The sequence below is a fragment of the Bombina bombina genome, chromosome 7 (assembly GCF_027579735.1).
Source record: "Bombina bombina isolate aBomBom1 chromosome 7, aBomBom1.pri, whole genome shotgun sequence".
Lineage (NCBI taxonomy): Eukaryota > Metazoa > Chordata > Amphibia > Anura > Bombinatoridae > Bombina > Bombina bombina.
In genome coordinates this window covers 33,226,073-33,247,801 of record NC_069505.1, presented here as the reverse complement: position 1 = coordinate 33,247,801, position 21,729 = coordinate 33,226,073, and the positions used below count along the sequence as shown (strand labels likewise).

Genomic DNA, 21,729 nt, shown 5'->3' with positions numbered 1-21,729 from the left:
ATTTTATTTTTTCTACTCAGTGTGTATGTATGTATGTATGTATGTATGTATGTGTATATGTGTATGTGTGTGGTGTATATGTGTACGGTTGTGTGTGTGTGTGTGTATATATATATATATATATATATATATATATATATATATATATATGTGTGTGTGTATGTATGTATGTATGTATATGTGTATGTGTGTGTGTGTATATGTGTACGGTTGTGTGTGTATACATATATGTATATATATATACACACACACAAATTATAAATATATATACATTTATACACACACATATATATATATATATATATATATATATATATATATATATATATATATATATATATATATTTTGTTCCCATTTTTTAATGTGCCCCCCCTGATTAAACACTAGCCCCACCTTGCCCCCCCCCAGTAAAATTTGTCTAGAACCGCCACTGCATACACACACAGAGTTATACACACACAGTTATACACACACATAGTTATACACACACAGTTATACACAGACATACACAAACAGAGTTATGCACACACAGTTATACACACACAGAGTAATACACACAGAGTAATACACACACAGTTATACACACACACAGTTATACACACACATACACACACAGTTATACACAGAGTTATACACACACAGTTATACACAGAGTTATACACACACAGTTATACACACACATACACACACAGAGTTATACACACACAGGTATACACACACATACACACACAGTTATACACCACATACACACACAGAGTTATACACACACAAAGTAATATACACACAGTTATACACACACATACACACACAGAGTTATACACACACAGAGTTATACACACACAGAGTTATACACACACAGTTATACACCACATACACACACACAGTTATACACCACAAACACACACAGAGTTATACACACACATACACACACAGTTATACACCACATACACACACAGAGTTATACACACATAGAGTAATATACACACAGTTATACACACACATACACACACAGAGTTATACACACACATACACACACAGTTATACACCACATACACACACAGAGTTATACACACACAGAGTTATACACACACAGAGTAATATACACACAGTTATACACACACATACACACACAGAGTTATACACACACATACACACACAGAGTTATACACACACAGAGTAATATACACACAGTTATACACAGTTATACACACACATACACACACAGAGTTATACACACACAGAGTAATACACACACAGTTATACACCACATACACACACAGAGTTATACACACACATACACACACAGTTATACACCACATACACACACAGAGTTATACACACACACATACACGCACAGTTATACACCACATACACACACAGAGTTATACACACACAGAGTAATATACACACAGTTATACACACACATACACACACAGAGTTATACACCACATACACACACAGTTATACACCACATACACACACACAGAGTTATACACACACAGTTATACACCACATACACACACAGAGTTATACACACACAGTTATACACCACATACACACACAGAGTTATACACACACACAGTTATACACACACAGTTATACACCACATACACACACAGAGTTATACACACACATACACACACAGTTATACACCACATACACACACAGTTATACACCACATACACACACAGAGTTATACACAGACATACACGCACAGAGTTATACACACACATACACGCACAGTTATACACCACATACACACACAGAGTTATACACACACAGAGTTATACACACACACATACACACACAGTTATACACCACATACACACACAGAGTTGTACACACACAGAGTAATATACACACAGTTATACACACACATACACACAGAGTTATACACACACAGTTATACACCACATACACCCACAGAGTTATACACACACAGAGTAATAAACACACAGTTATACACACACATACACACACAGAGTTATAAACACACATACACACACAGAGTTATACACACACATACACACACAGAGTTATACACACACAGAGTTATACACACATACACACACAGAGTTATACACACACATACACACACAGAGTTATACACACACATACACACACAGAGTTATGCACACACAGAGTTATACACACATACACACACAGAGTTATACACACACATACACACACAGTTATACACCACATACACACACAGAGTTATACACACACAGAGTAATATTCACACAGTTATACACACACATACACACACAGAGTTATACACACACAGAGTTATACACACACACATACACACACAGTTTATACACCACATACACACATAGAGTTATACACACACAGAGTAATATACACACAGTTATACACACACATACACACAGAGTTATACACACACAGTTATACACCACATACACACACAGAGTTATACACACACAGAGTAATATACACACAGTTATACACACATACACACACACAGTTATACACACACATACACACACAGAGTTATACACACACATACACACACAGAGTTATACACACACAGAGTTATACACACACAGAGTAATACACACAGTTATACACACACATACACACACACAGTTATACACACACATACACACACACAGTTATACACACACAGAGTAATACACACACAGTTATACACACACATACACACACACAGTTATACACACACACACATACACACACACAGTTATACACACACAGAGTAATACACACACAGTTATACACACACATACACACACACAGTTATACACATACAGTTATACACACACAGAGTTATACACACACACATACACACACAGTTATACACAGAGTTATACACACACAGTTATACACACACATACACACACAGAGTTATACACACACAGTTATACACACACATACACACACAGAGTTATACACACACAGGTAAACACACACATACACACACAGTTATACACCACATACACACACAGAGTTATACACACACAGAGTAATATACACACAGTTATACACACACAGAGTTATACACACACAGAGTTATACACACACAGTTATACACCACATACACACACAGAGTTATACACACACATACACACACAGTTATACACCACATACACACACAGAGTTATACACACACATACACGCACAGTTATACACCACATACACACACAGAGTTATACACACACATACACGCACAGTTATACACCACATACACACACAGAGTTATACACACACAGAGTAATATACACACAGTTATACACACACATACATACACAGAGTTATACACACACATACACACACAGAGTTATACACACACAGAGTTATACACACACATACACACACAGAGTTATACACACACAGAGTTATACACACACATACACACACAGAGTTATACACACACATACACACACAGAGTTATACACACACAGAGTTATACACACACAGAGTTATACACACACAGAGTAATATACACACAGTTATACACACACATACACACACAGAGTTATACACACACATACACACACAGAGTTATACACACACAGAGTTATACACACACAGAGTTATACACACACATACACACACACAGTTATACACCACATACACACACAGAGTTATACACACACATACACACACAGTTATACACCACATACACACACAGAGTTATACACACACAGAGTAATATACACACAGTTATACACACACATACACACACAGAGTTATACACCACATACACACACAGTTATACACCACATACACACACACAGAGTTATACACACACAGTTATACACCACATACACACACAGAGTTATACACACACAGTTATACACCACATACACACACATAGTTACACACACACAGTTATACACACACATACACACACAGTTATACACCACATACACACACAGAGTTATACACACACATACACGCACAGTTATACACACACATACACACACAGAGTTATACACACACATACACACACAGTTATACACCACATACACACACAGAGTTATACACACACATACACACACAGTTAAACACCACATACACACACAGAGTTATACACACACAGAGTTATACACACACAGAGTTATACACACACATACACACACAGAGTTATACACACACAGAGTTATACACACACATACACACACAGAGTTATACACACACAGAGTTATACACACACAGAGTTATACACACACAGAGTTATACACACACAGAGTAATATACACACAGTTATACAGGTATACCTCACTTTACAGCGCTTCACTTTACAGCGATTCGTTAATACAGCGCTTTGTGGAGCTGAAGTTCATCCTCCAAGGATTATGAAATAGTGCTGTAATCATTGTGAGATTGCGAGAAAAGTGACTGGCACTATTTTGCTATGCACAGTTCACTCTGTTTACAGCTTTACAGTGCAATCTGTGTCTCAGTGCTATAGTTTGGCAAATTTTAATTAGTAATTGTCACTATTTTACAAGTACAGTATTTATTGAATTCTGTGCTGTGCTAGTGTTAAATGAAACTTAGCCCTATTGCACCCCTAATATATGCTAGTTCAAACATGTTTTCAAGTTTTTAAACACACTGGCAAGTGGAAAGAAAGCTAAAACTGCCTTGTTTCACTTTAAGGCGGTTTTCACTTTACAGCGGGGCTCCGGTCCCTAACCCGCTGTATGAGCGGGGTATACCTGTACACACACATACACACACAGAGTTATACACACACATACACACACAGAGTTATACACACACAGAGTTATACACACACAGAGTTATACACACATATTTATACAAATACTGACAGGCCCATTTATCAAGCTCCGTACGGAGCTTGAAGGGCCGTGTTTCTGGCGAGTCTTCAGACTCGCCAGAAACACAACTTATGAAGCAGCGGTCTAAAGACCGCTGCTCCATAACCCTGTCCGCCTGCTCTGAACAGGCGGACAGGAATCGCCGGACATCAACCCGATCGAATATGATCGGGTTGATTGACAGCTCCCTGCTGGCGGCCGATTGGCCGCGAGTCAGCAGGGGGCGGCGTTGCACCAGCAGCTCTTGTGAGCTGCTGGTGCAATGTTAAATGCGGAGAGCGTATTGCTCTCCGCATTTAGCGAGGTCTTGCGGACCTGATCCGCAGTGTCGGATCAGGTCCGCAAGCCCTTTGATAAATGGGCCTGATAGAGCAGAGCTTTCCAAACTTTTCATGTTGGTGACACACTTTTCAGACCTACATAATTTCACGACACAGTAATTCAGTTGTACTAGCAAAAAAGGAGGTTAAACTAACTTGTTTTAAGAGATACGGACACATACATAAATTATATAATAATGAAATGTCCTTACAAGTAACAGTAAGTATGTGCAAGAATTAAAAAAAAGTTTAATAACACCAATAGCTACTTACTATTTTTTTTTTTTTTTTTTGCTTTAAATAACACATTTTTATTAGTGAACAAAATAGAAATACATTTTGGTGCTGTGATCGATATCCTTACAAAATGTAGCTATTATACCAGATGTTACCTAATGTCACATTTGAGATAGCTTAGCTCCTGGGTATTTTTGTTTTTAATGAGGCAACACTTCAATGCTTAAGGGTAGTGCAATACAAGAACAAGCAATGCACTAAATATAATTCAGACAAACTGTACAATCCTGCCTCTACTAAATACTAACATATTGTACAAAACTAAGTAAATTATATCTCATGAAAAAGTATCAAAAGAAAACATTTGCATTTGAAAATGCTTAAAGTGCTATTTAATTGGCAATGGAACAAATATGCAAGTGGTAGTAAATACATTTATGTTTAAACTTTTCAAATGCTTTTGCAGAACTGTGTATTGCTATTATGAGTAACATGGTCATTCAAAAGGTGAGCACAACGGATACAAATGCTTTAACGTATGGCAAACATTTTTTGCAGGACTGCATTGTCCAATGTAGTCTTATTGTATAAATCATTTTCTAATATATATTTTTAGCACAGCCTTGGGTGCTTGCTTAGTAGACACACTTCCAGCTAACCTTTCAATATTTTTTTTTTTTTTTTTTTTAAAGTTTAGAAAAAAAAATTAGGATGGTCCAACTGCTGTCATACAGCTGTCCTTCAAACTGTAACGGGGCATGCTCCCAGCTCCTAAAATATAAATGAATAGAGATGCACAACCACTATGCTTAGCAGCCATGTGTGCACTCCATTTATACTCAATTGTGGAGGCAGCATGGCATCTGATTGGCTATATCATTCAAGCACAAGGAGGGAGGGGCTAAAAATACCCTAGAAAATTGATAAAGTAAGATGGATATATTAGGCAATACATACCTCAGGTGCCTACAAAAAATATTTACTGTCCATTTAAAAGGCTGAACTGGTGTATAAGTAACTGTAGTTACAGCAAAAGCAAATAGTCAGTAGTTCTCACTTGTGAGATTCTTGAGCCCAATATAAAGAGTTATCTGTGAAAGTTTTTCTGCTAATATGCTTTTCATTGCTATAAAAGCAAACAATTGGTATAGAGAATAGATTTACACAGAAAACCTTATCTATTATTTGCAGTCAGGGTCTGCAGTGGTTCTGCTTGACTGTTGTTTTAAGAGTAACACTTTCAATGAAAAACAGGACAGAGATTGACGTGTACTGTATGTTGGATCTCTTCAGTGAAGTTGGTATAAAAGGCAACCTTGTAGAACCTTGTAGGTGAAGGCTGGTGTCACACACATGACAAGATACACCATAAAGGAATTAAAAGGCCACAGCTCCTGAGGTGAATGAAATATGTGACAACTTCTCCAAGTCTATCACTCATCTGATTGCTTCATCTCATGAAGATTTTCCCTAAATGGCCGTTGTACATGTAATGGCCATGGTGTTGTTGAAGGTGTAGGCAATGTCGATGAGGGACTTACTAACATTGCACTATAGATGTTTGAGGCAACAACCAATACACAAAGAAGAATGGGGCCAATAATGGCTCCTTCTAGCCCAAGGTAATATGCTCCTCCAGCCACTGCCAGCCCAGTCAGATATGGATGTCCCCCTCCAGATATATCAGAGTAGATTGCAGTATCCACACAGTAAGTAGGCAGTAGGTGACACAGAAGGAGCAAAACAGCTTTGCAGCTTTCCCCTTGGGCAAACCATAAGTCCAGCACTGCAGGTACAGCAGCCCAATATGTCCCCAAAAATGGTACTGCTCCAAGAATTGCTGCCAAGGCAGATGGTATAAAGACTATGTTTATCCCAAAAATTGTATGTGTGAGCCACGTGTATAATCCATAAAAGCCAGCCATTTTTAGGGAAGCATCAAATACACCCCTTATTGTTTCTTCAACTGACTGTCCAATTATATTGGAAGACGGGCCTGGTTGAGAAAGTGGAGTGAGGCTTATAACCCATTTTACTGGCTTGTAGTACTCATCACTGGAGCTTAGCAGATAAAATAATGTGGTCAGAAAAATCACCAATGACAACACAAAATTCAGAAGTGCTGATGACTGTGAATAATGTTGTTACTGTGGTAAAAAGCAAGCTTAAATTCCGGCTCATCACAATCCAAAGAGACTCCAGAATCGAGAGAAAGGTTTCAATATTCTCATGTACAAAAGAAGCAAGATCTTGCCAGTCCAAAATATCTCCAAGCCAACAGTTTTGACGTTGTACTTGCATCCTGTGGCCACTCTTGTGTCTTCCCGAATAAGTGTTATTCTTGATTACCCAAGAATGATAAAGTTTGTCCCAAAGTTCAAGAACTTGCTTCTCAATTACATCTGTGTTGTTGACTTTCTCCCCTAATATTTTGTGTAGCTTGCTGGTGATCCATTCTCTTCCATATTGATATACACTGCTAGCAGCAGAGTTGACAGCCTTTTGAACAACTTGAGCTTCAGGAAGCCAACCTCCTTAGGCCATAGCTAGGATTTACAGTTCTTACTTTGCCCATTCCGGATGATTACTAAGTGTCTCATTAATCAGGTTACTTGTAACTTGAATGATATGTACACTTTCTTCATGAACCTTTGCTGTAAGGAGCAAGCCTAACAGAAGGGTTCCAATGACAAGCAAAAATATGATGAATATGCTGATTATCTTGTCGATACTTTTCTCCAGCCAAACTATCAGCTAATAAATTAATTTCTTTGGAGGTGGTAAAGTTTCACAAGTTTATTACTTCTGGGAATTCAGTTCCTAGCCACTAGGAGGAGAAAGGATTCCCAAAACTGTAAGAGTTCTCTATACCTCCCACTTCATTAAGAAAATTCAGTTTTATGTATAGCCAAGAAGGAGAAAGGTAGGAAAGGACAAAAAAAAAAAAGATATGAGTTGTAAAAAAACAAACAAAAAAAAACACTAGAACTGCCCCCAGCAAATTACAATAAAATATATATTGGGCGGGTCTCGTGGACTCTCACCACCGGAAAAAAAATTAATTAATCAGGTAAACAAATCTTTTTTCTTTCATAAGGTGGTCAGAGTCCACAAGTTCATTACTTCTCGGAAAACACCCAAGCTGTGGGGTCCACAAGTAATGGAGGGAAATAAATTAAGGGGGGGAACCCTCATTTCTTAAAAACGTAGCCTGAAGGACTTCTGCTGCAGCAAAAACATCAAAATGCTAAAATTTAGTAAAAGGTATGTAGGGATGACCCTGTTGCAAATTTGTTCTTCTGAAGTCTCATTCTTTAAAGCCCAGGAAGTAGAAACTGATCTTGTAGAATGAGCAGTAATATGTTTGAGGATAATTGTCCACCTCTAAGTAAGCCTTGTGAATTAAAAAAAAGTTTCAAACCATGTAGCCAGGGTAAACATAAAGGCCTTTTGTTCCCGAAACGAACCAATAAAAAAATATATATATATTAACAGATAGACTAGAGGTTTGTTAAACATCTTAATAGTCTGAAGAAAAAAATGTAAGGGGAACGAGTTGTTCCTAAAATCTAAGCAGGTTGGTTGTAGTCCTTTGCACCACTGACTCAACGTGCAAAGCTGAAATGGTGTCATAAAACCGAAAAAAAAGAATGGCAACTGATGCTGCAATCATAAGGCCTAGCACGTCCATACAGAGAGCAAATGTTGGATTGGAGTGAGATTGAACCTTGGCACAAGTTGACTATCTTCAATTTCCTTTGATCCGTTAGTGAAAGTTATGGGCATTTAATCTATTATCAGGCCTAGAAAAGACACCCTGGTCTGAGACAAAGAGCTCTTTGGGACATTGATTCTCCAATCATGAAGTTAAAAAAAAATGACAAAAAAACTGTTGGTATGAGAAATTGCTTAAGGTAAAGATGGAGCCTGAACCAATACATTGTCCAGGTAAGGAGCCACCAACACCCCCTGAGCTCCAGCAACAGATAGAGTTCCCAGAACCTTTGTAAAAATTCTGGGAGCGGCAGCCAGACCAAATGGAAGGGATAACAAACTGAAAATGTTTGTTCTGAAAGGCAAATCTGAGGAATTGAAAATGGTCCTTGTGATTTGGAATATGAAGGTAAGCATTCTTCAAATCTATTATGACATGTATTGTGTTACAGAAGCATTAGTTATTTTGTTGTGAAGAGCTTATTTCCCAGCAGCAATGCCTGAACCAGCAAGCCAGCGCCTAAGAAGGGCTCCAAGAAAACCGTAACAAGTATCATTTCATAAAGAGTTAACTCTTTTTTTTCAGCTTTTAGAAACTATTGCCTAAATACACATTTTTGCTAGCCTCAGCTCTAAGTTTAGGGATAACCAATCCCATTGTCTAATCACCTCTGGAGCCAGACTGCTAATTGATAAGATGAACTTGTAAACTTGTTATCTTAAGTACTGTAATCCTATTGTGGCCTGTCAAAGGACAGTGCTCTCTATCTAAATGTGTGATGGGGGATTTTGTGCTTCCCCCCCCTCTCCCCCTGAGAGTGCCCTGTGTGCATGTAACCTTAATAAAAAGCAGGCTGGGCATCCCAGTCCTGAGTTCTTGTTTGACCCTCAATCGCAGCGTTGACTCGTTTTTGTGGGCAGAAGGGTATCCTAGCTGTACTACAGCTAAGGGAGATTATTCTATATTTGCGAGACTCATATAGAATACTATGGAAAGCAGCTTCTCCCCTCTTTAGCAATAGGGATCCAGGCTACTAAGCGGTCCATCTCTCAGCGAGACTAAGGGTAACCGTAACATTTGGCGGCAGCGGCGGGATTTTCCTGGATTTCCTAGGAGAGGTACAGAACGGATGGAGAGCGCTTACGAAAAATTGAAGCGTACAACCCTAAAGGATTTACTTGAAAGCAGAGGGGGGTACGCCAGCAACCGGCCGAGGAGAGAGCTGATCGCAGAATTGAACGAACTGGATCAGAGCTTCACAATGGCGGAAACACCGACCACGATTAGTGATGAAAAAACCAGGATTGTTCGGGAAAGGCTCTCATTATACGGGCCGAACCCCTCCATGGAATTGGTACAGCAGTTGATGGCGGAGGCGGACGAGGATATACGAGAGACTCGAGCCCACGAACTCAACCTAGTGAACGCACACCGCAATGCTGTAGCCCCGCAGGTAATCATCCCTGTCGAAAATGCTGGGAGGCCCAAGATACCCTATACGGCATTTCGACCCTTTCTAGAGAGCGAGACAGGGATTGATGAATATTTGGCGGACTTCGAAAGGCAATGTGCCCTGCACCAGATTCCCAACAGAGAGTGGCCCACGATATTGTCTGGGAAACTATCCGGGCGAGCCCTGGAAGCCTTTCGTACTCTGGGTGCTAAGGAAGTGACACAGTATGAGCTAGTTAAGGAGACACTGTTGCGACGGTACGCTGTAACTCCGGACACGTATCGCCGACAGTTTCGGGGCACGGAAAAGAAGCCTAACGATACCCATATGGAATGGGCGCACCGAATGCGGAGAGCGGCAAATCACTGGCTGAGCGGAAGTAAAGCGGTGACTGGGGAGGAAATTTTACAATTGTTTCTCTTAGAACATTTTTATAATGGCATGGAACAGCAAGGGAAGGAATGGCTGCGAGACAGGCGGCCTTCTACCTTAGAAGAAGCAGACAAATTGGCCGATGAACATTATGACTTCCGTCTTCACAAACCCATGAACTACCGAGCTCCAGCACGGGTCGAACTCAGAGAGGTTTACCGTGCACCCCCTCGTGCTGAATTCCGAGCCCCGGTGCCCACAGGGCCCGTCCGACACTCAGGACCACCCAATAACAGCTCTGAGCGTCACAGACCGACTTGCCACCGATGCAAGCAACCAGGGCATTTCATGGCTAGCTGCCCCCTTAATACGCACCAGACACCCAGGAATTACAATTACCCCTCTGGGTCCTATCGTCCGGCCCGGGCCATCTGTGTTAACCAAGAGGCCCCTATGGAGGGATATGTGGGGCCGCTTCACGAGGCAGACCCTGTATATGCTGCCTCAGATAACCGCCAGCACCATCGGCAGAGGGTATGGCTCGAGGGGCGATCTACCGAGGGATTGCGAGACACAGGGGCTACTATCACGCTGGTACAGAGTCATTTGGTGCCAGAGCACAAGCGATCCGGACAGACTGTGGCCGTTAGAGTGGCGGGGGGGGGATGTGTACAAAATTCCAACAGCTAAAGTGCATCTTGATTGGGGAGCGGGAAAGGGGGCTGTGAACGTGGGCCTAATGGATAATTTACCTGCCGAAGTACTACTGGGCAACGATTTGGGCCCCATGACTTCTGCCTATGCTCCAGTATGCAACAACGAGGCGGACCCAGTGACTACACGGGCCCAAGCCCGGACAGAGCGAGAGCTCTCACCAGTGCGGGAGACACAGGTAAGACCTACCCCGACCTTGCCTGACAGGTTAGGCCCCATACCCTGGGACACCCCAGATGCTTTCGAGGCAGAGTCTAAGACTGACCCGACCTTACAAAAGTACCGGGAACGAGCAGAGACCGGAGTGGGCGGGGCAGATAACGAAACATTCTTATGGGAAAAAGGGAAACTATACCGCTGGACAGAGAAAAGGGGACAGCGTAGGCGACAGCTGGTAGTGCCCCACAAATACCATCAAGAAATCCTCAAAATAGGCCACGACATCCCCTTAGCAGGCCACCTAGCCGTAACCCGTACCCTACACCGCATTACTCACACGTTCTTTTGGCCAGGGGTGCACGCTGACGTTAGAACTTACTGTAACACCTGCGATGTGTGTCAACGAGTAGGAAGGCGAGGCGATCACCCTAAAGCCCAGCTAGTAAATATGCCCATTGTAGAGGAACCCTTCAGCCGGGTTGCTATTGACCTAGTGGGACCACTGGCTACCCCTAGTCCCTCCGGTAAGCGCTACATTCTTACCGTAGTGGACTACGCTACCAGGTACCCAGAGGCTGTCGCCCTATCCAACATACAAGCGGATACGGTAGCGAATGCACTAGTACAGGTGTTCTCCCGGGTAGGATTTCCAAAAGAAATCCTATCCGACCGAGGCACCCAATTTACGGCTGAATTAACCCAACAACTCTGGCAGGTTTGCAAAATTAAGTCCCTCCTGAGCTCCCCATACCACCCCCAGACGAACGGGCTGTGTGAGAGGTTCAATGGGACCCTCAAGCAAATGCTCAAGACGTTCACTCAGGAATACCGAGACTGGGAACGCTTCCTGCCGCACCTCCTATTTGCTTATCGGGAGGTGCCCCAGGAAACGACAGGGTTCTCTCCCTTCGAGTTGCTCTACGGAAGAAAGGTACGGGGACCCCTAAACCTGATCCGGGAGCACTGGGAGGGAGAGATGGAGGCTGACGGTGTCCCCATTGTGCCATACGTGCTGGAACTCAGGGACCGAATGGAGCAATTAGCCAAATCCGTGCGGGCTAATCTCCAGTTGGCCCAGAGAAGACAGAAAGTATGGTACGATCGGGGGGCCCGAAAGAGAATCTTCACCATAGGACAAAAGGTGTTAGTACTTAAGCCGGTGAAGACAGACAAATTGCAGGCGTCCTGGCAGGGTCCCTACCAGATCGTAGAGAAAAGGGGAGACACCACTTATGTGATAGCTAGCTGCCATGACAACAATCTTAGAAAGACATTCCATGTAAACATGCTCAAGGAATATTTTGAGCAACCAGAGAACGTGACGGCCGTATGTTGTTCCCCTCAGGAAGACCCAGACAGTTTACCCATTCCAGACCTATTAGAAAAGAGTCTCCCCACAGGTATAGTGGCGCAGGTTCAGATAGGGGACCGACTTAGCCCCACTGAAAGGGAGCAGCTCAACCAACTCCTCCAGTCCAAACACCTCACCTTCTCCCCGAAGCCAGGGTACACTACTTTAACCACCCACCAGGTAGATACTCCGGGACAAGCTCCCTTGCGCCAGGCTCCGTACCGAATCCCCGAAGCAGTTAGGACAGGAATGAAGAAGGAGATCGATGAGATGCTCCAGCTCAGGGTAATTGAGCCCTCCGATAGTCCATGGGCCTCCCCAGTTGTCTTGGTGCCCAAGAAAGATGGGACCACCCGGTTCTGTGTAGACTATCGGAGGCTCAATGAAAATACCGTGACGGACGCTTACCCTATGCCCAGGGTAGACGAGCTACTCGATCGTATAGCCAGGGGAAATTACCTGACCACTATTGACCTCTGCAAAGGTTACTGGCAGATTCCCCTGGCCCCGGAGGCTATCCCCAAGTCGGCATTCGTCACCCCATTCGGCTTATATCAGTTTAGGGTAATGCCGTTTGGGATGAAGAATGCCCCAGCTACATTCCAGCGCTTGGTGGATAGGCTCCTGGATGGCTTCCAGAGTTTTGCTTGCGCCTACCTGGACGACATAGCGATCCACAGTGAGTCCTGGGAGGACCACTTAGCTCATGTGGGAATGGTTCTGGATCAGATCCGGGCTGCTGGCCTGACTCTGAAGCCAGAAAAATGCCACTTTGGGATGGCCGAGGTACAGTACCTGGGTCACCGGGTGGGGTGTGGAAAGCAGCGACCAGAGCCGGCCAAAATAGAAGCTGTCGCCAATTGGCCCACCCCCATCACTAAGACTCAGGTCCTAGCCTTCCTGGGCACGGCAGGGTACTATAGACGGTTCGTACCAGACTACAGCACACTTGCCAAACCCCTGACTGACTTGACCAAGAAGAACTTACCTCGACAGGTCCTGTGGTCTCCCCACTGTGAAACGGCTTTCCAGGCTCTCAAAAATGCTCTAATTAACGCTCCTGTCTTGGCGGCCCCAGCCCTTAACAAACGTTTTATCGTCCATACAGACGCTTCCATGTTCGGGCTGGGAGCTGTCCTCAGCCAAGTAGGCGAAGATGGAGGGGAGCATCCAGTTGCCTACATCAGCCGGAAGCTCCTGCCCCGCGAAGTCAGCTATGCAGCGGTCGAAAAGGAGTGTTTGGCTTTGGTGTGGGCATTAAAGAAATTGACTCCCTATTTATATGGTCAGGAGTTCACTCTGGTCACCGACCATAACCCGTTGGTGTGGCTGAACCGGGTCTCTGGAGATAACGGCAGGCTATTACGTTGGAGCTTATCGTTGCAACCCTTCAATTTCACCATTACTTACAGACCTGGGAAACAGAATGGCAACGCCGACGGGTTGTCCAGACAAACAGACCTCAGCCCCGCATAACCAGCGGTCTGGACAGCCTTAGTCTGCCCCGAAAAGGGGTCAGACCGTGTCTGCCAGAGTGTTCCACAGAAAGGGAGCACTGTTACAGAAGCATTAGTTATTTTGTTGTGAAGAGCTTATTTCCCAGCAGCAATGCCTGAACCAGCAAGCCAGCGCCTAAGAAGGGCTCCAAGAAAACCGTAACAAGTATCATTTCATAAAGAGTTAACTCTTTTTTTTCAGCTTTTAGAAACTATTGCCTAAATACACATTTTTGCTAGCCTCAGCTCTAAGTTTAGGGATAACCAATCCCATTGTCTAATCACCTCTGGAGCCAGACTGCTAATTGATAAGATGAACTTGTAAACTTGTTATCTTAAGTACTGTAATCCTATTGTGGCCTGTCAAAGGACAGTGCTCTCTATCTAAATGTGTGATGGGGGATTTTGTGCTTCCCCCCCCTCTCCCCCTGAGAGTGCCCTGTGTGCATGTAACCTTAATAAAAAGCAGGCTGGGCATCCCAGTCCTGAGTTCTTGTTTGACCCTCAATCGCAGCGTTGACTCGTTTTTGTGGGCAGAAGGGTATCCTAGCTGTACTACAGCTAAGGGAGATTATTCTATATTTGCGAGACTCATATAGAATACTATGGAAAGCAGCTTCTCCCCTCTTTAGCAATAGGGATCCAGGCTACTAAGCGGTCCATCTCTCAGCGAGACTAAGGGTAACCGTAACATATTGGTCCTGTTGAACAATGGATAGAGTCATTCTGATTGTTTCCATTTTGAATGCTGGAACACTGAGAAACTTGTTCAAGGTTTTTAAATCCAGAATAGGTCTCAAAGTACCCGCTTTCTTTGGACCTATGAAAATATTTAAAGTGAAGGTTAAGTTTATAAAATATACAAAATTATTGGGGAGTAGGATAATATGTATTATACAATTTATACGTGGGTGCAGACCCTGTTACACACATAGATTCACTATAACAATAGAGAGAAACACGAAGAGGACACAGTAGTGTCCTCTCCAAAGAAAGACAGGGATTTCAGCACTCCAAAAAGTAACTATTTATAGGAAATATAGATAAAGTTTCTAAACAATTAATTAAATGTAATGGGATCGGTGCTCCCCACCCCAGCGTAAACTAGTCGGCGGGTTAAGGTTAAGTTTACATGTGTTCAAGAAATTAAAGCATCATTGGCTAATATAATAAGATGTTCGCTAAATTTATTCCATGTTATATCACATATTTCAATTTTTTTTTATTATACTAAGCTACCTACCGTTAGCGTCTAAACTCCACCCCACCTCAGCTTCTGGATTTTGGATGCTGTTACGTATAGAGCGGTCCCACCCGCTCTATGCGCATCTCCAAAGCTCATACACGACGAGCGTAAGCATTGCGCATGCGCAAACCTCAGATGTCTATCACCAATGCGCATGCGTTAATCGCCGTTTGCAACATAGCGCTGAAGGAACCACTATACAGTGTTCATTCAGTGCTATGTTGTGCGATTAAGAGATTAGCAGTTTTTGTTTAAGACCGGACACGTTGGTAACAATATTTGGTGTAGGTGGTCCTATTTAAAGCTACTACGCATGCGCGAACGGGAGCGCGCGCTGGAGTACAAAATGTAGAATAGGACAGTAGCGTATGCGCTTTTGGAATAGTAGGCGGGTGACGTAGATCCACTGCCGCCTAAGGGCCAGAAATTCAATTGGTACTTTTAAGAAAGCTACTTACTATTTTAATGGGATGTATGAGGTTGATGGGATGAACACAATTTCGGAATATTTGGTGGAATATTAGATAAAGAAACTCACATTTCATCATTATGCATTTTTAAGCTTCCACTTCCTATCCATATATCAAGAGAAGGAACAGCAATGCACTACTGGGAGCTAGCTGCAAACAAAAAACCCACTGACTTCAGCTCAGCGTTTAAGCTGCCGCCCTCAGAGCTTGGTGAGTCCGATTGACTACTGCCCGCACTGCATACACACTACTGTCCCACTCATTGACTACACATGCAGTCACGAGCCAATTAAGGAGACTACACGTGCAGTCAGGAGCCAATGTGCCGCCAATGGGAATAGTTTCAGTTCCCACTGAGCTGCGCCAATAGGTTAAGATGATCTGTGTCCCCCTAGGTATCAATCACGTGTCAACCATTTGATATGCGTAGCAGGCAGGCGGAAAGTCAGAAATCAAAAACAAATTTTAAAAAAAAAATTGTGCTGAAGCAGGGACACACCTACACACTGCTGCCGACACACTAGTGTGTCCCGACACACAGCTTGGAAAGCACTGACATAGAGTTATACACACACACAGAGTTATACACAGACATACACACATAGAGTTAAACACACACAGAGTTATACACAGACATAGTTATACACACACATACACACACACAGTTATACACACAGAGTTATACACATAGAGTTAAATACACACAGAGTTATACACAGAGATACACACACAGAGGTATACACATAGAATTAAACACACACAGAGATATTCAGTTATACATAGACATACACACACAGTTATATACACACAGAGTTATACACAGACATACACACACAGTTATACACACACACAGTTATACACACACACACAGTTATACACACAGTTATACACATAGAGTTAAACACACACAGAGTTATATACAGTTATACACAGACATACACACACAGTTATACACACACAGAGTTATACACAGACATACACACACACAGTTATACACACACAGAGTTATACACACACATACACACACACATATACACACACAGAGTTATACACACATACTCACACATAGTTATACACAGACATACACACACAGAGTTATACACATAGAGTTAAACACACACAGAGTTATACACAGTTATACACACACAGAGTTATACATACACACACAGAGTTATACACACACATACACAGTTATACACACATAGAGTTATACACACGCAGAGTTATACACAGAGAGTTATACACACACATACACACACAGGGCGCCATGTACTAAGCTTCGAAGTGACCGTCCGACTGTATTTCCGCGTCAAAATTCGCTCACGATCTGCTTCTCGTATGTACCAATCTGCGATCGGGTCGAAAAACCACTATTTTCATCAGCTATCGTAATTTTACGCAACTGATCGTTACGAAGCCTTTTTCCACTTACTACATGTTCGATTGCACGTAAATTCGCTGTAATCGGAAATTATGAATGTTACAACTAATCCGTCCGCTCCAACTTTCACTGTAACTTCGCGTGATTTGCTTCGCGACCATTTAGGCAATAATGCAATAGAAATCTATAGGGGGTATTAACTGGACGCCAGGTAGAAGTACTTAAGTAAAAGGACTAGACTACTATTGTATCATTATTGGTTTTTGGATCATTGAATGAAGATGGAGACACTTTTACACATGTTTCTTTTCCGATTGATTCAATTACGAGGAAGAAGGGCTATACAGGCACCGGTTGACAACAATGGATTGCAAAGAAGGAGAGGTAGAAGAATCCGAGTCCATAGAGTTTTCCTTCCACGTATGGGTTTGGAAGGCATTTCTGATCATGAGATTATCCAGAGATTCCGTTTGGACAGAGAAGCTATTATGGAACTTTACAATGAAATAGCAGAATACCTGGAACCTATGACAGCGCGTTCACAAGCCATACCCGGACTATTAAAACTGTTGGCAGCCTTACATTTTTTTGCCACCGGTTCATGCCAAGCTGTGTCTAGCGTTATAATTGGCATCAGCCAGTCTGCTTTTTCGAGGCACCTAACCAAAGTCATTGATGCATTGATGGTCGTCTTTCCAAGGTACGTGTGCCTTCCATCGACTCCTGAAGAGTGGCAATCTGTGAAGTCCAATTTTTATAGAATGGCCGGAATGCCCAATGTACTTGGAGCCATCGATTGCACCCATGTTGCAGTCAAACCATACCGAGAACGTGAGGAAGTTTTCCGGAACAGAAAACAGTACCATTCCCTCAATGTTCAGATGGTGTGTGACCATAACATGAAAATAATCAGTGTCCGTTCCAACTTCCCTGGATCCTGCCATGATTCGTATATCTTGCGTCAGTCTGGGTTATATCGGAAGTTTGAGGAGGGAGAGATGCCTGAAGGATGGCTGTTAGGTAATTATATTTTTGTGATGTTATGTTACAGTATTATTATAATTGTCAAACGTAGTTTATGTCATGCATTGTGATGATAGATTTAACTAAAAAACATAGTTAATTCTCATTGAAATTATCGTCTTTATCATCTTTGAAATGTTAATCCTTTTTTATTTTTTTCATAGGGGACGCTGGTTATTTCAGTAGAGAATGGTTATTCACACCCTATAACAATCCTCGAAGAAGATGTGAGGTGAAATTCAACGAGGCACACAGATCCACCAGAGGAATCATCGAGAGAGCATTTGCGCTTTCGTTGTCTTGACCATTCAGGTGGTGTCATGCAGTATGCTCCCGAGAAGGTTGCAAAAATTATTCTTGTATGCTGCATTCTTCATAACATTGCGATAAGAAGAGGAATTGAAATTGATAATGAAGAAGAAATTTCATTTGAGAACTTCCCTGAGGTCATCTGTAATGATGAACCAACAAGACAGGCCATTAATGCCAAAAATTATGTCGCAGAGAACTATTTTAAGGATTTATTGCATTAAAAGATTGTATTCACAGGACTTCTATTTTTTGGTCGTTTGAATAAAAAAATAAATTTTCATTTTCTGAATAAAAAGTTTTTTTTTTCATCATTTACTTGTGTGATTGTTATTTGTTTTCATTTTTATAATTAAATAAATTGTAATAAACGGTCACATTGGAGATTGTTTTTTAATAAAACTTTAATTTTTATTTAAAACCAACATATTGCACAATAACTATTTAAACCAAATAATCATAAAGATCTATAATTATATGACTGTCCTACATAACAAAAAAAACATACACTACACTATTGATAACTATATTACACACAAAAATATATACATAAAACTTCATTTACATTTATCATTACTTGAGAATGCCAATAAATAATACAAGTTTGTAATTATTGTATCCAAAGAATTCTAACATTTTATCACATATACAATAATGTTGCATAGAGACAGTGAATAATGCGATATTTAGAACATTTTGAGATTTGACACACCCATCTAGAAAGTTGCTATGCGACCAGGGAGGATGAAGAGAATTGCACCTTTCACATCTGGGGAAATGATAATTCTAGTGTATGTAATGGACAGATATTTTCCTAAACGGTTAGGGGGTGTCCGGGGGTCATTACAGATGAAAGGGACAAAACTATTTATGAAATGATACGCAGAATGTATTGTGTATCAAAAATTAAAAGGACCAGGCGTCAATGTTTGAGACGATACAGTGATGTTAAACGTCGAGAACCACTATATTATCAATCTATTAGGAGCCTTTTAAGGACATGTAAGTTTATAAAATTGTTATTGTTTCAAATTATAATTTCTATGCTAAGTTCATCATCAATATTAGATCTGAAATAATAATTAGGTGTACCATATTGATCACTTTCATGTCCGTTCAAATTTAAAACAAATTTAAACACTATAAACATTCTAACACACGAAAATTGAAAACTTTATTTTATAACACTTTTTAAAACTTAGAAACTTTAAACAAACATATGTACAACTTTTCAATTTCAGATAAGAAGAAAGAAAATATTTGTGGTGTATGCTAAAACACAGAACACTATGTAAGGATAAGTAAAATAAAAATGTTGCACCACCAGGTAGTAGTCGTGGCCGAGTGGTTAAGGCGATGGACTTGAAATCCATTGGGGTTTCCCCGCGCAGGTTTGAATCCTGCCGACTACGGATGATTTTTTTGTATCAAAAACATCCGATCCGGGCACATACACACACAGATATACACACACAGAGTTATACACAAACATATACAGACATACACACAGAGTTATACACACAAATACACAGACATACACACAGAGTTATACACACACATACACAGACCATACACACACACAGTTTATACACACACAGTTATACACAGACATACACACACAGAGTTACACATAGACAGACCATACACCCACACAGTTATACACACTCATACACACACAGAGTTATACACACACATACACAGACCATACACACACAGAGTTAAACACACACAGTTATACACAGACCATACACACACAGAGTTATACACACAGATACACAGACCATACACACCAGAGTTATACACACACATACACACACATACACACACAGAGTTATACATAGACATACACATAGAGAGTTATACACACACAGTTATACACAAACATACACACACACAGTTATACACACACAGTTATACACAGACCATACACACACACAGTTATACACACACAGTTATACACAGATATACACACACAGAGTTATACACACACATACACAGACCATACACACACACACAGTTATACACACACAGTTTTACACACACATACACAGACCATACACACACATAGTTATACACAAACAGTTATATACACACAGTCACACACATAGTTTTACACAGACATACACACACAGAGTTATACACACACAGTTATACACACACAGAGTTATACACACACAGAGTTATACACAGACATACACACACAGAGTTATACACACACAGAGTTATACATACACAGTTATACACACACACAGAGTTATACACACACACATACACACACAGTTATACACACACATACACACACACACAGAGTTATACACACACACATACACACACAGTTATACACACACATACACACACAGAGTTATACACACACAGTTATACACACACAGAGTAATACACACACAGAGTTATACACACACAGAGTTATACACACACAGAGTAATACACACACAGTTATACACACACACATACACACACAGAGTTATACACACACAGTTATACACACACACATACACACACAGAGTTATACACACACAGTTATACACACACAGAGTTATACACACACACATACACACACAGTTATACACACACATACACACACAGTTATACACACAGGGGCGGTTCTACACAGGGGCCCACAGGGGCCAGTGCC

The 21,729-nt window shown here is 41.5% G+C and overlaps 1 non-coding gene and 1 pseudogene across 1 annotated transcript; one reads left to right on the top strand and one right to left on the bottom strand.

Annotated features, from left to right (window-relative positions):
* Positions 1 to 6,607: 6,607 nt before the first annotated feature.
* Positions 6,608 to 21,729, bottom strand: part of LOC128636198 (transmembrane protein 245-like) — a 58,107-nt pseudogene continuing 42,985 nt past the window's right edge.
* TRNAS-UGA (transfer RNA serine (anticodon UGA)) lies at positions 20,407 to 20,488 on the top strand. The gene has a single exon. It is a non-coding gene; the product is annotated as a tRNA-Ser (tRNA).